This window comes from Chiloscyllium punctatum, chromosome 3, assembly GCF_047496795.1.
Source record: "Chiloscyllium punctatum isolate Juve2018m chromosome 3, sChiPun1.3, whole genome shotgun sequence".
In the NCBI taxonomy this organism is placed as follows: Eukaryota; Metazoa; Chordata; class Chondrichthyes; order Orectolobiformes; family Hemiscylliidae; genus Chiloscyllium; species Chiloscyllium punctatum.
In genome coordinates this window covers 18,509,562-18,525,167 of record NC_092741.1, presented here as the reverse complement: position 1 = coordinate 18,525,167, position 15,606 = coordinate 18,509,562, and the positions used below count along the sequence as shown (strand labels likewise).

Here is a 15,606-nt window from a genome sequence, read left to right as displayed (position 1 = left end):
ACATTAATATTGGGTTGTGGTCTGTCAGTGTGTAATACAGTGGGGCACAGTAATATTGGGTTGTGGTCTGTCAGTCTGTAATACAGTGGGGTACAGTAATATTGGGTTGTGGTCTGTCAGTTTGTAATACAGTGGGGCACTGTAATATTGGGTTGTGGTCTGTCAGTCTGTAATACAATGGGGCACAGTAATATTGGGTTGTGGTCTGTCAGTCTGTAATACAGTGGGGCACAGTAATATTGGGTTGTGGTCTGACAGTCTGTAATACAGTGGGGCATAGTAATATTGGGTCATGGTCTGTCAGTCTGTAATACAGTGGGGCACAGTAATATTGGGTCGTGGTCTATCAGTCTGTAATACAGTGGGGCACAGTAATATTGGGTTGTGGTCTGTCAGTCTGTAATACAGTGGGGTACAGTAATATTGGGTTGTTGCCTGTCAGTGTGTAATACAGTGGGGCACTGTAATATTGGGTTGTGGTCTGTCAGTCTGTAATACAGTGGGGCACAGTAATATTGGGTTGTGGTCTGTCAGTCTGTAATACAGTAGGACACAGTAATATTGGGTTGTGGACTGACAGTCTGTAATACAGTTGGGCACAGTAATATTGGGTTGATGTCTGTCAGTGTGTAATGCAGTACGGTACAGTAATATTGGGTTGTGGTCTGTCAGTCTGTAAAACAGTGGGGCACAGTAATATTGGGTTGTGGTCTGTCAGTCTGTAATACAGTGGGGCACAGTAATATTGGGTTGTTGTCTGTCAGTCTGTAATACAGTGGCGGTTAGTAATATTGGTTTGTGGTCTGTCTGTCTGTAATACAGTGGGGCACAGTAATATTAGGTTGTGGTCTGTCACTGTAATACAATGGGTCACAGTAATATTGGGTTGTGGTCTGTCATTGTATAACAATGGGGTATCGCCTGTCACTGTAATACAGTGGGGCACAGTAATATTGGGTTAAGGTCTGTCAGTGTGTAATACAGTGGGGCACAGTAATATTGGGTTATGGTCTGTCATTGTAATACAGTGGGGCACAGTAATGTTGGGTTGTGGTCTGACAGTCTGTAATACAGTGGGGCACAGTAATATTGGGTCGTGGTCTGTCAGTCTGTAATACAGTGGGGCACAGTAATATTGGGTCGTGGTCTATCAGTCTGTAATACAGTGGGGCACAGTAATATTGGGTCGTGGTCTGTCAGTGTGTAATACAGTGGGGCACAGTCATATTGGGTTGTGGTCTGTCAGTCTGTAATACAGTGGGGCACAGTAATATTGGGTTGTGGTCTGTCAGTCTGTAATACAGTGGGGCACAGTAATATTGGGTTGTGGTCTGTCAGTCTGTAAGACAGTGGGGGTCATTAATATTGGGTTGTTGTCTGTCAGTCTGTAATACAGTGGCGGTTAGTAATATTGGTTTGTGGTCTGTCTGTCTGTAATACAGTGGGGCACAGTAATATTGGGCTGTGGTCTGCCAGTCTGTAATACAGTGGGGCACAGTAATATTGGGTTGTGGTCTGTCAGTCTGTAATACAGTGGGGTACAGTAATATTGGGTTGTGGTCTGTCAGTCTGTAATACAGTGGGGCACAGTAATATTGGGTTGTTGTCTGTCAGTCTGTAATACAGTGGGGCACAGTAATGTTGGGTTGTGGTCTGTCAGTCTGTAATATTGTGGGACACAGTAATGTTGGGTTGTGGTCTGTCAGTCTCTAATACAGTAGGACACAGTAATATCGGGTTGTGGTCTGTCAGTCTGTAATACGGTAGTGTACAGTAATATTGGGTTGTGGTCTGTCAGTCTGTAATACAGTGGGGCACAGTATTATTGGGTTATGGTCTGTCATTGTAATACAGTGGGGTACAGTAATATTGGGTTATGGTCTATCAGTCTGTACTACAGTGGTGCACAGTAATATTGGGTTGTGGTCTGTCAGTCTGTAATACAGTGGGGTGCCATGCCTGTTGCATACAATTCTTTTGCAATTTCGGAGTCAGGTAGTAGAGTGGTTTTGGTGTGTCTCTTTCTAACACTGTGATAAAGTATTGAATTCAAAGAACGTAAGATTGTTGAATGCAGAGATAATCCCCTGAATATTTCGCGTAGCGTTCTCATCTTTAATTGACCTCACCACAGTATTATCTTCCCATTTGCCAATTTGCACATGAATCCCACACCCCAACCTGATTTACCACTCTCTTCACACTCACAAATCCTAATGTCGACTTTATTCCAACCCCTGTTGCTTCAATGTGACCTCTCCCTATTTCCTGTGCACTTTGTTTTTTTCTGGGTAATATTCTTGCTGCCCTGGCAAGTTCAGTTAAACCCCGCCCCCAAAAGTCTTCCAAGTCACCTAATGAGGATGTTGATCCCAGCTCTGTTCAAGTACAGCCCCTCCGAAGGCTCCCTCTCCCCTAGAACTGATCCCAATCACCCGGGAATCTCAAGGACTCCCTCCGACACCATCTCTCCAGCCACACAATCCTCCATCTCACCTTCCTACCGACCTGTCCATGGTCCATGGAGTCTCCTTGATGTTTTTGTGACCCTGATTTATCGTCTTCCTCCTCACTCCCGTAAGCTGCCTCCCTCTGCTTACCTCTGTAACCAGAAACCAATATAGACCATGACCCTCCTTGCCCTTGGCGATCCTACTCTGTCGCCAGGGGAATAATTCCCAATGAGGGAGAGAGGGAATGGTGCAGACATGGAGGCACATCAACGGCAAACCCCAAGGCTGTCATCATGTGACAGGACGGGTTACCTCCCTGTTGCCTCTTGAGTACATGGGCCCTCAGCTCCTTGGCGTGTCCATCCCATTCTTGCATCAGTTCCACCATCGTACCTTTTATTATGTTTCTCCATGAGCAGATCTGGCCGTGTGTCCCCAGCAGAACCTTTCCTAATTCTCAGTCCAAAGGAGCCCATCAGTTGTTGGGGCTTTTTGCATGTACTCTGAATACTTGGCATTGCCTGTGAGAAGCTGTACATTTGACCTCGATGATTACACAAAAGGTGCTTTGAGATTTGTGCCTGGATAAGGACCACATCATTGCTTATGAAGGGAGGCAGGGAGGCAGCCCTGTTTATTAATTAACTGCATTCCAGTAAAACAAATACCGAGCCAGTGTGTGAGTGAAGTCTCAATATGGTCAGCTCATTTGGCTGGGGAAGCCAGGCCATGGTGTAGAGTGCTGCCAACAGGATGGGATTAATTCTGGCCCTGGTTGAGGTTATAACGATGGACACACCATCCCCCGACTCCACTCCCCCTTGATGTGAAACCAGCCGCTCTGGTGTTGGCACTGAGGGTGACTTGACCTTCACAGCCCCTACTTCATGTCTCTATTCATCATAATCAACTCGGTTGTGAAATAAACACGGGCCCAGTATCCGCAGTCATTTCTCCGGATTCCCAGAGGCTCACAATTCTTTCTGTGCACTAACTAACGTTAATGTAATTGTTCAGGCACAAATACATGCCATTTCAGGCCATTTAACGATCTACATTCGAATCATTTATGTTCATTTCATCCAAATCAAATATTCAATCACTGAGTCCACCCCAGAATCTCAGCTCCCTGTGTCACTGTCCATCCCTGAATCCCAATTCCCTGTGTCACTGTCCATCCCTGAATACCAGCTCCTTGTGTCACTGCCCATTCCTGAATCCCAATTCTCAGTCTCACTGTCCATCCCTGAATCACAATTCCCTGTGTCACTGTCCATCCCTGAATCCCAGTTCCCTGTGTCACTTTCCATCCCTGAATCCCAGTTCCCTGTGTCGCTGTCCATCCCTGAATCCCAGTTCCCTGTGTCGCTGTCCATCCCTGAATACCAGCTCCCTGTCTCACTGTCCATCCCTGAATCCCAATTCCCTGTGTCACTGTCCATCCCTGAATCCCAACTCCCTGTCTCACTGTCCATCCCTGAAACCCAGCTCCCTGTCTCACTGTCCATCCCTGAATCCCAATTCCCTGTGTCACTGTCCATCCCTGAATCCCAATTCCCTGTCTCACTGTCCATCCCTGAATCCCAGTTCCCTGTGTCGCTGTCCATCCCTGAATACCAGCTCCTTGTGTCACTGCCCATTCCTGAATCCCAATTCCCTGTCTCACTGTCCATCCCTGAATCCCAGTTCTCTGTGTCACTGTCCATCCCTGAATCCCAGCTCCCTGTCTCACTGTCCATCCCTGAATCCCAATTCCCTGTGTCACTGTCCATCCCTGAATCCCAACTCCCTGTCTCACTGTCCATCCCTGAAACCCAGCTCCCGGCGTCACTGTCCATCCCTGAATCCCAATTCCCTGTGTCACTGTCCATCCCTGAATCCCAGCTCGCTGTCTCACTGTCCATCCCTGAATCCCAATTCCCTGTGTCACTGTCCATCCCTGAATCCCAACTCCCTGTCTCACTGTCCATCCCTGAAACCCAGCTCCCGGCGTCACTGTCCATCCCTGAATCCCAATTCCCTGTCTCACTGTCTATCCCTCAATCGCAGTTCCCTGTCTCACTGTCCATCCCTGAATCCCAGTTCCCTGTGTCACTGTGAATCCCTGAATCCCAGCTCCATGACTAACTGTCCATCCCTGAATCTCAGTTCCCTGTCTCACTGTCCATCCCTGAAACCCAATTCCCTGTCTCACTGACCATCCCTGAATCCCAGTTCCCTGTGTCACTGTGAATCCCTGAATCCCAGCTCCATGACTCACTGTCCATCAACTGAATCTCAGTTCCTAGTATCACTGTCCATCCCTGAATCCCAGTTCCCTGTCTCATTATCCATCCCTGAATTCCAGCTCCGTGTCTCACTGTCCATCCCTAAATCCAAGCTCCCTGTGTCACTGTCCATCCCTGAATCCCAATATCTTGTGTCACTGTCCATCCCTTAATCCCAGCTCCATGTGTCACTGTCCATAACAGAATCCCAGTTCCCTGTCTCATTGACCATCCCTAAATCTGAGTTCCCCGTGTCACTTTATGTCCAGAAATCCCAGTTCCCTGTCTCACTGTCCATCCCTGAATCGCAGTTCCCTGTCTCACTATCCATCCTTGATTCCAGTTCCCTGTCTCACTATCCATCCCTGAATCCCAATTCCCTGTGTGACTGTCCGTCCCTGAATCCCAGTTCCATGTCTCAGTGTCCATCCCAGAACCCCAGCTCCATGCGTCACTGTCCATCCCTGAAACCCAGTTCCCTGTCTCACTGTCCAACCCTGAATCCCAGCTCCCTGTCTCACTGTCCGTCCCTGAATCCCGGCTCCCTGTCTCACTGTCCGTCCCTGAATCCCGGCTCCCTGTCTCACTGTCCATCCCTGAATCCTAGTTCCCTGTGTCACTGTACATCCCTGAATCCCAGTTCCCTGTCTCACTGTCCATACCTGAATTCCAGCTCCCTACGTCACTGTCCATCCCTGAATCCCAGCTCCATGTCTCACTGTCCATCCCTGAATGCCTGCTCCCTGTCTCACTGTCCATTCCTGAATCCCAGCTACCTATTTCACTGTCCATCCCTGAATCCCAGTTCCCTGTGTCACTGTCCGTCCCTGAATCCCAGTTCCCTGTCTCAGTGTCCGTCCCTGAATCCCACTTCCTTGTCTCACTATCCGTCCCTGTTTCCCAGTTCCCCATCTCACTGTCCGTCCCTGAATCCCTGCTCCCTGTTTCACTGTCCATCCCTGAATCCCAGTTCACGGTGTCACTGTCCATCCCTGAATCCCAGCTCCCTGCCTCACTGTAAATCCCTGAATCCAAGCTCCCTGTGTCACTGTCCATGCCTGAATCCCAGTTCCCTGTCTCATTGACCATCCCTAAATCCCAGCTCCCTGTCTCACTGTCCATACCTGAATGCCAGCTCCCTGTCTCACTGTACGTCCCTGAATCCCAGTTCCCGGTCTCACTGTCTATCCCTGAATCCCAGTTGCTGTGTCACTGTCGATCCCTGAATCCCAGCTCCCTGTCTCACTTTCAGTCCAGAATCCCAGCTACCTATTTCACTGTCCATCCCTGATCCAGTTCCCTGATTCACCGTCCCTGAATCCTTGCTCCCTGTCACACTGTCCATCCCTGAATCCCAATTCTCTGTATCAGTGTCCATCGCTGATTCCCAATATCTTGTGTCACTGTCCATCCCTGAATCCCAGCTCTCTGTCTCACTGTCCGTGCCTGAATCCCAGTTCCCTGTCTCACTGTCCGTCCCTGAATCCCAACTCCCTGTCTCACTGTCCATCCCTGAATCCCAGCTCCCTGTCTCACTGTCCGTCCCAGAATCCCAGTTCCCTGTCTCACTGTCCGTCCCTGAATCCCAACTCCCTATCTCACTGTCCATCCCTGAATCCCAGTTCCCTGTCTCACTATCCATCCCTGAATCCCAGTTCCCTGTCTCACTGTCCATCCCTGAATCCCAGTTCCCTGTGTCACTGTCCATCCCTGAATCCCAATATTTTGTGTGACTGTCCATGCCTGTATCCTAGCTCCCTACGTCACTGTCCATCCCTGAATCCCAGCTTCCTGTCTCACTGTCTGTCCCAGAATCCCAGCTCTCTGTCGCACAGTCCATTCCTGAATCCCAGTTTGGTGTCTCACTATCCGTCCCTGAATCCCAGTTCCCTGTCTCACTGTCCATCCCTGAATTCCAGCTCCCTGTCTCACTCTCCATCCCTGAATCCCCATTCTCTGTGTCACACTCTGTCCCTGAATCCCAGGTCCCTGTGTCACTGTCCATCCCAGAACCCCAGCTCCATACGTCACTGTCCATCCCTGTCTCACTCTCCTTTCCTAAATTCCAGCTCCGTGTCTCACTCTCCATCCCTGAATCCCAGCTCCCTGTGTCACTGTCCATCCCTGAATCCCAATATCTTGTGTGATTGTCCATGCCTGAATTCCAGCGCCCTACATCACTGTCCATCCCTGAATCCCAGCTCCCTGTCTCACTGTCCATGTTTGAATTCCAGCTCCCTGTCTCACTCTCCATCCCTGAATCCACATTCTCTGTGTCACATTCTGTCCCTGAATCCCAGTTCCCTGTGTCACTGTCCATCCCAGAACCCCAGCTCCATGCGTCACTGTCCATCCCTGAAACCCAGTTCCCTGTCTCACTGTCCTTTCCTGAATTCCATCTTCCCGTCTCACTGTCCATCCCTGAATCCCAGCTTCCTGTCTCACTGTTCATCTCTGAATCCCAGCTCCCTGTCTCATGTCCATCCCTAAATCCCAGCTCCCTGTCTCACTGTCCATCCCTGAATCCCAGCTCCCTGTGTTACTTTGCATCCCTAAATCCCAGCTCCCTGTCTCACTGTCCATCCCTGAATCCCAGCTCCCTGTCTCACTGTCCATCCCTGAATCCCAGCTCCATGACTCACTGTCTATCCCTGAATCTCAGTTCCCAGTTGCATTGTCCATCCCTGAATCCCAGTTCCCTGTCTCATTGTCCATCCCTGAATCCCAGTTCCCTGTCTCACTGTCCATCCCTGAATCCCAGCTCCCTGTCTCACTGTCCATCCCTGAATCCCAGCTCCATGACTCACTGTCTATCCCTGAATCTCAGTTCCCAGTTGCATTGTCCATCCCTGAATCCCAGTTCCCTGTCTCATTGTCCATCCCTGAATCCCAGCTCCCTGCCTCACTGTCAATCCCTGAATCCAAGCTCCCTGTCTCACTGTCCATGCCTGAATCCCAGTTCCCTGTCTCATTGACCATCACTAAATCCCAGCTCCCTTTCTCACTGTCCATCCCTGAATCCCAGTTCTCTGTGTCACTGTACGTCCCTGAATCCCAGCTCCCTGTCTCACTGTCCGTCCCAGAATCCCAGCTCCCTGACTCATCGTCCCTGAATCTTTGCTCCCTGTCACACTCTCCATCTCTGAATCCCAGTTCTCTGTGTCAGTGTCCATCCCTGAATCCCAATATCTTGTGTCACTGTCCATCCCTGAAACCCAGCTTCCTGTCTCACTGCCCGTCCCAGAATCCCAGTTCCCTGTCTCGCTGTCCGCCCCTGAATCCCAACTCCCTGCGTTACTGTCCTTCCCAGAATCCCAGCTCCCTGTCTCACTATCCGTCCCTGAATCCCAGTTCTCTGTCGCACAGTCCATTCCTGAATCCCAGTTTGGTGTCTCACTATCCGTCCCTGAATCCCAGTTCCCTTTCTCACTGTCCATCCCTGGATCCCAGCTCCCTGTCTCACTGTCCATCCCTGAATCCCAATATCTTGTGTGACTGTCCATGCCTGAATCCTAGCTCCCTACGTCACTGTCCATCCCTGAATCCCAGCTTCCTGTCTCACTGTCCGTCCCAGAATCCCAGTTACCTGTCTCACTGTCCATCCATGAATCCCAATATCTTGTGTGACTGTCCATGCCTGAATCCTAGCTCCCTACGTCACTGTCCATCCCTGAATCTCAATATCTTGTGTGACTGTCCATGCCTGAATCCTAGCTCCCTACGTCACTGTCCATCCCTGAATCCCAGCTTCCTGTCTCACTGTCCGTCCCAGAATCCCAGTTGTCTGTCACACAGTCCATCCCTTAATCTCAGTTTGGTGTCTCACTATCCATCCCTGAATCCCAGTTCCCTGTCTCACTGTCCATCCCTGAATCCCAGTTCCCTGTCTCACTGTCCATGTTTGAATTCCAGCTCCCTGTCTCACACTCCATCCCTGAATCCCCATTCTCTGTGTCACACTCTGTCCCTAAATCCCAGTTCCCTGTGTCACTATCCATCCCAGAAACCCAGCTCCATGCGTCACTGTCCATCCCTGAAACCCAATTCCCTGTCTCACTGTCCTTTCCTGAATTCCAGCTCCCAGTCTCAATGTCCAACCCTGAATCCCAGCTCCCTGTGTCACTGTCCATCCCTGAATCCCAATATCTTGTGTGACTGTCCAATGCCTGAATTCCAGCTCCCTACGTCACTGTCCAACCCTGAATCCCAGCTCCCTGTCTCACTGTCTGTCCCAGAATCCCAGCTCTCTGTCGCACTGTCCATTCCTGAATCCCAGTTTGGTGTCTCACTATCCGTCCCTGAATCCCAGTTCCCTTTCTCACTGTCCATCCCTGAATCCCAGCTCCCTGTCTCACTGTCCATCCCTGAATCCCAGTTCCCTTTCTCACTGTCCATCCCTAAATCCCAGCTCCCTGTCTCACTGTCCATCCCTAAATCCCAGCTCCCTGTCTCACTGTCCATCCCTGAAACCCAGTTCCCTGTCTCACTGTCCATCCCTGAATTCCAGCTCCATGAGTCACTGTACAACTCAGAATCCCAGTTCCCTGTCTCATTGACCATCACTAAATCCCAGCTCCCTGTGTCACTGTCCATCCCTGAATGCCTGCTCCCTGTCTCACTATCCATCCCTGAATCCCAGCTCCCTGTCTCACTCTCCATCCCTGAATCCCAGCTCCATGACTGACTGTCCATCCCTGAATCTCAATTCCCAGTGTCACTGTCCATCCCTGAATCCCACTTCCCTGTCTCATTGTCCATCCCGGAATCCCAGCTCACTGTCTCACTGTCAATCCCTGAATCCAAGCTCCCTGTGTCACTGTCCATGCATGGATCCCAGTTCCCTGTCTCATTGTCCATCCCAGAATCCTAGCTCCCTGTGTAACTGATCATCTCTGAATCCCAGCTCCCTGTCTCATGTCCATCCCTGATTCCCAGCTCCCTGTGTCACTGTCCATCCCTAAATCACAGCTCCCTGTGAGTCACTATCCATCCCTGAATCCCAGTTCCCTGTCTCATTGACCATCACTAAATGCCAGCTCCCTGTGTCACCGTCCATCCCTGAATCCCAGTTCCCTGTGTCACTGTCCATCCCTGAATCCCAGCTCCCTGTGTCACTGTCCATCCCTGAATCCAGTTACCTGACTCACCATTCCTGAATCCCAGTTCCCTGTCTCATTGACCATCACTAAATCCCAGCTCCCCGTCTCACTGTCCATTCCTGAATCCCAGCTCCCTGTCTCACTGTCCATCCCTAAATCCCAGCTCCCTGTCTCACTGTCCATCCCTGAATCCCAGTTCCCTTTCTCACTGTCCATCCCTAAATCCCAGCTCCCTGTCTCACTGTCCATCCCTAAATCCCAGCTCCCTGTCTCACTGTCCATCCCTGAATCCCAGTTCCCTTTCTCACTGTCCATCCCTAAATCCCAGTTCCCTGTCTCACTGTCCATCCCTGAATTCCAGCTCCATGAGTCACTGTACAACTCAGAATCCCAGTTCCCTGTCTCATTGACCATCACTAAATCCCAGCTCCCTGTGTCACTGTCCATCCCTGAATGCCTGCTCCCTGTCTCACTATCCATCCCTGAATCCCAGCTCCCTGTCTCACTCTCCATCCCTGAATCCCAGCTCCATGACTGACTGTCCATCCCTGAATCTCAATTCCCAGTGTCACTGTCCATCCCTGAATCCCACTTCCCTGTCTCATTGTCCATCCCTGAATCCCAGCTCACTGTCTCACTGTCAATCCCAGAATCCTAGCTCCCTGTGTAACTGATCATCTCTGAATCCCAGCTCCCTGTCTCATGTCCATCCCTGATTCCCAGCTCCCTGTGTCACTGTCCATCCCTAAATCACAGCTCCCTGTGAGTCACTGTCCATCCCTGAATCCCAGTTCCCTGTCTCATTGACCATCACTAAATGCCAGCTCCCTGTGTCACCGTCCATCCCTGAATTCCAGTTCCCTGTGTCACTGTCCATCCCTGAATCCCAGCTCCCTGTGTCACTGTCCATCCCTGAATCCAGTTACCTGACTCACCATTCCTGAATCCCAGTTCCCTGTCTCATTGACCATCACTAAATCCCAGCTCCCCGTCTCACTGTCCATTCCTGAATCCCAGCTCCCTGTCTCACTGTCCATCCCTGAATCCCAGCTCCCTGTCTCACTGTCCATCCCTGAATGCCTGCTCCCTGTGTAACTGTCCAACTCTGAATCCCAGCTCCCCGTCTCACTGTCCATCCCTGAATCCTTGCTCCCTGTCACATTGTCCATTCCTGAATCCCAGTTCCCTGTCTCACTGTCCATCCCTGAATTCCAGTTGCTGTGTCACTGTCCATCCCTGAATCCCAGCTCCGTGCGTCACTGTCCATCCCTGAATCCCAGCTCCCTGTCTCCCTTTCCGGCCCAGAATCCCAGCTCCCTGTCTCCCTTTCCGACCCAGAATCCCAGCTCCTTGTCTGTGTCCATCCCTGAATACCACTTCCCTGTCTCACTGTCCATCCCTGAATCTCAGCTCCCTGTCTCATTGTCCATCCCTGAATTCCAGTTGCTGTGTCACTGTCCATCCCTGAATCCCAGCTCCCTGTCTCACTGTCCATCCCAGAACCCAAGCTCCATGCGTCACTGTCCATCCCTAAAACCCAGTTCCCTGTCTCACTGTCCATCCCTGAATTCCAGTTGCTGTGTCACTGTCCATCCCTGAATCCCATATCCATGTCTCACTGTCCTTCCCTGAATCCCAGCTTCCTGTCTCACTATCCATCCCAGAATCCCAGCTCCATGTTTCACTGCCCATCCCTGAATCCTAGCTCCCTGTCACACTGTCCATCCCTGAATCCCAGTTCCCTGTCTCACTGTCCATCCCTGAATCCCAGTTCTCTGTGTCACTGTCCATCCCTGAATCCCAGTCCTCTGTGTCACTCTCCATCCCTGAATCCCAGCTCCCTGCATCACTGTCCATCCCTGAATCCCAGCTCCCTGTCTCACTTTCCGGCCCAGAATCCCAGCTCCTTGTCTCACTGTCCATCCCTGAATTCCAGCTCCGTGCGTCACTGTCCATCCCTGAATCCCAGCTCCCTGTCTCACTGTCCTTCCCTGAATCTAAGCTCCCTCTGTCACTGTCCATGCATGAATCCCAGTTCCCTGTCTCATTCTCCATGCCTGAATCCCAGCTCCCTGTGTAACTGTCCATCTCTGAATCCCAGCTCCCTGTCTCTCTGTCCGTCCCAGAATCCCAGCTCCATGTTTCACTGTCCTTCCCTGAATCCTAGCTCCCTGTCACACTGTCCATCCCTGAATCCCAGTTCCCTGTGTCACTGTCCATCCCTGAATCCCAGCTCCCTGTCTCACTGTACATTCCTGAATCCCAGTTCCATGTCTCAGTGTCCATACCAGTACCCCACTCCATGCGTTACTGTCCTTCCCTAAAACCCAGTTCCCTGTCTCAATGTCCATCCCTGAATCCCAGCTCCCTGCGTCACTATCCATCCCTGAATCCCAGTTCCCTGTCTCACTCTCCATCCCTGAGTCCCAGTTCCATGCGTCACTGTCCATCCCTGAATCCCAGCTCACTGTCTCACTGTCCTTCCCTGAATCTAAGCTCCCTCTGTCACTGTCCATGCATGAATCCCAGTTCCCGGTCTCATTCTCCATGCCTGAATCCCAGCTCCCTGTGTAACTGTCCATCTCTGAATCCCAGCTCCCTGTCTCACTTTCCGGCCCAGAATCCCATCTCCCTGTCTCTCTGTCCATCCCTGAATCCCAGCTCCATGACTCACTGTCCATTCCTGATTCCCAGTTCCCTGTCTCATTGTCCATCCCTGAATCCCAGCTGCCTCTCTCACTGTCCATCCCTGAATCCCAGTTCCCTGTGTCACTGTCCATGCCTGAATCCCAGTTCCCTGTCTCATTGACCATCACTAAATCCCAGCTCCCTGTGTCACTGTCCATCCCTGAATGCCTGCTCCCTGCCTCATTGTCCATCCCTGAATCCCAGCTCCATGTCACACTGTTCTTCCCAGAATCCCAGCTCCATGTTTCACTGTCCATCCCTGAATCCAGTTCCCTGACTCACCGTCACTGAATCCTAGCTCCCTGTCACACTGTCCATCCCTGAATCCCAGTTCTCTGTGTCACTGTCCATCGCTTAATCCCAGTTCCCTGTGTCACTGTCCATCCCTGAATCTCAGCTCCCTGTCTCACTGTCCATCCCTGAATCCCAGTTCCCTGTGTCACTGCCCATCCCAGAACCCCAGCTCCTTGCGTCACTGTCCATCCCTGAAACCCAGTTCCCTGTGTCACTGTCCATCCCTGAATCCCAGTTCTCTGTGTCACTATCCATCCCTGAATCCAATTCCATGTCTCACTGTCCATCCCTGGATCCCAGCCCTCTGTCTCAATGTCCATCCCTGAATCTCAGTTTCCTGTCTCACTGTCCATCCCTGAATCCCAGTTCTCTGTGTCACTATCCATCCCTGAATCCAATTCCATGTCTCACTGTCCATCCCTGAATCCCAGCTCCCTGCACCGCTGTCCATCCCTGAATCCCAGCTCCCTGTCTCACTTTCCGGCCCAGAATCCCAGCTCCCTGTCTCAATGTCCATCCCTAAATCCCACTCCCCTGTCTCATTGTCCATCCCTGAATCCCAGCTCACTGTCTCACTGTCCATCCCTGAATCCAAGTTCCCTGTGTCACTGTCCATGCATGAATCCCACTCCCCTGTCTCATTGTCCATCCCTGAATCCCAGCTCCATGTCTCACTGTCAATCCCTGAATCCAGGCTCCCTGTGTCACTGTCCATCCCTGAATCTCAGTTCCCAGTGTCTCTGTCCATGCCTGAATCCCAGTTCCCTGTCTCATTGACCATTGCTAAATCCCAATTCCTTGTCTCACTGTCCATCCCTAAATGCCTGCTCCCTGTCTCACTGTCCATCCCTGAATCCCAGTTTCCTGTGTCACTGTACGTCCCTGAATCCCAGCTCCCTGTCACACTGTCCATCCCTGAATCCCAGTACTCTGTGTCACTGTCCATCCCTGAATTCCAGTTCCCTGTCTCACTGTCCGTCCCAGAATCCCAGTTCCCTGTCTCAGTGCCCATCCCTGAATCCCAGTTCTCTGTGTCACTGTCCGTCCCTGAATCCCAGCTCTCTGTCTCACTGTCCGTCCCTGAATCCCAGTTCCCTGTCTCACTGTCCATCCCTGAAACCCAGTTCCCTGTCTCACTATCCGTCCCTGAATCCCACTTCCTTGTCTCGCTGTCCGTCCCTGAATCCCTCTCCCTATTTCACTGTCCATCCCTGAATCCCAGTTCACTGTCTCACTGTCTGACCCTGAATCCCAGTTCCCTGTGTCACTGTCCATCCCAGAAACCCAGATCCCTGTCTCAATGTCCAACCCTGAATCCCAGTTCCCTGTGTCACTCTCCATCCCTGAATCCCAGCTCCCTGTGTGACTGTCCATTCCTGAATCTTAAGATCTTGTGTCACTCTCTTTCACTGAATCCCAGCTCCCTGTCTCACTGTCGATGCCTGAATCCCAATTCTCTGTGTCACTGTCCATCCCTGAATCCGAGCTCCCTGTCTCACTGTCCATCCCTGAATTCCAGGTCCCTGTCTCACTGTCCATCCCTGAATCCCAGCTCCCTGTGTCACTGTCCATCACTGAATCCCAACATCTTGAGTGATTGTCCATCCCTGAATCCCAGCTCCCTGTCTCACTGTCCGTCCCAGAATCCCAGCTCTCTGTCGCACTGTCCATTCCTGAATCCCAGCTCGGTGTCTCACTATCTGTCCCTGAATCCCAGTTCCCTGTCTCACTGTTCGTCCTTGAATCCCAGCTCCTTGTCTCACTGTCCATCCCTGAATCCCAGTTCTCTGTGTCACATTCTGTCCCTGAATCCCAGTTCCCTGTGTCACTGTCCATCCCAGAACCCCAGCTCCATGCGTCACTGTTCATACCTGAAACCCAGTTCCCTGTCTCACTGTCCTTTCCTGAATCCCAGCTCCCTGTCTCAATGTCCAACCCTGAACCCCAGTTCCCAGTGTCACTGTCCATCCCTGAATCCCAGTTCCCTGTCTCATTGTCCATTCCTGAATCCCAGCTCCCTGTGTCACTGTCCATCCCTGAATCCAGTTCCCTGAGCAGATGATGAACACAAAGGGACAGGTGGTCTGAAGTACATTTGTTTTAGTGTGAGCCATAAGGCCGATTCGTACCTGGGAGTATGATGTTATGACTATTACTGAGACTTGGTTGAGGTAAAGGCATGATTGACAACTCTATATCCCAAGATATAGATGCTTCAGGTGGGATAGAGAGGGAGGTAAAAGGGGTGGAGGAATTGCATTCCTGGTCAGAGGGTATCACAGCTGTGCTGAAGGAGGGCACCATGGAGGACTCAAGCAGTGAGGCAATATAGGCAGAGCTCAAATAGGAAGGGTACAGTAACAATATTGGGTCTGTACTACACACCTCCCAACAGCGAGCATGAGAGAGGCACAAATTATGTAGACCAATTATGGGAAGATGTAGGAGCAACAGAGGGGTGGTGATGGGAGATTTTAATTTTCCCAACATTGACTGGGATTCATTAAGTGTTATAGGTTGAGACGGAGCAGAATTTGTAAGGAGCATCCAGGAGGGTTTTCTAGAGCAGTATGTAAATAGTCCAACTTGGGAAGGGGCCACACTGGGCCTGGTGTTGGGGAATGAGCCTGGCCAGGTGGTTGATGTTTCATTAGGGGATTACCTTGGGAGTAGTGATCACAATTCAGTACGTTTTAGAAAACTCATGGACAAAGAAGAGAGTTGTCCAAAACGAAGAGTGCTAAATTGGGTGAAAGCCAACAATAGCAAAATTCGGCAGGAGCTGGGCAATTTGAGAGCAGCTGT

General features: G+C 51.1%; 1 protein-coding gene across 2 annotated transcripts in view; it reads left to right on the top strand.

Annotated features, from left to right (window-relative positions):
- Positions 1 to 15,606, top strand: part of LOC140456524 (zinc transporter ZIP9-like) — a 91,520-nt gene that overhangs the window by 32,269 nt on the left and 43,645 nt on the right. The window lies entirely within an intron of this gene.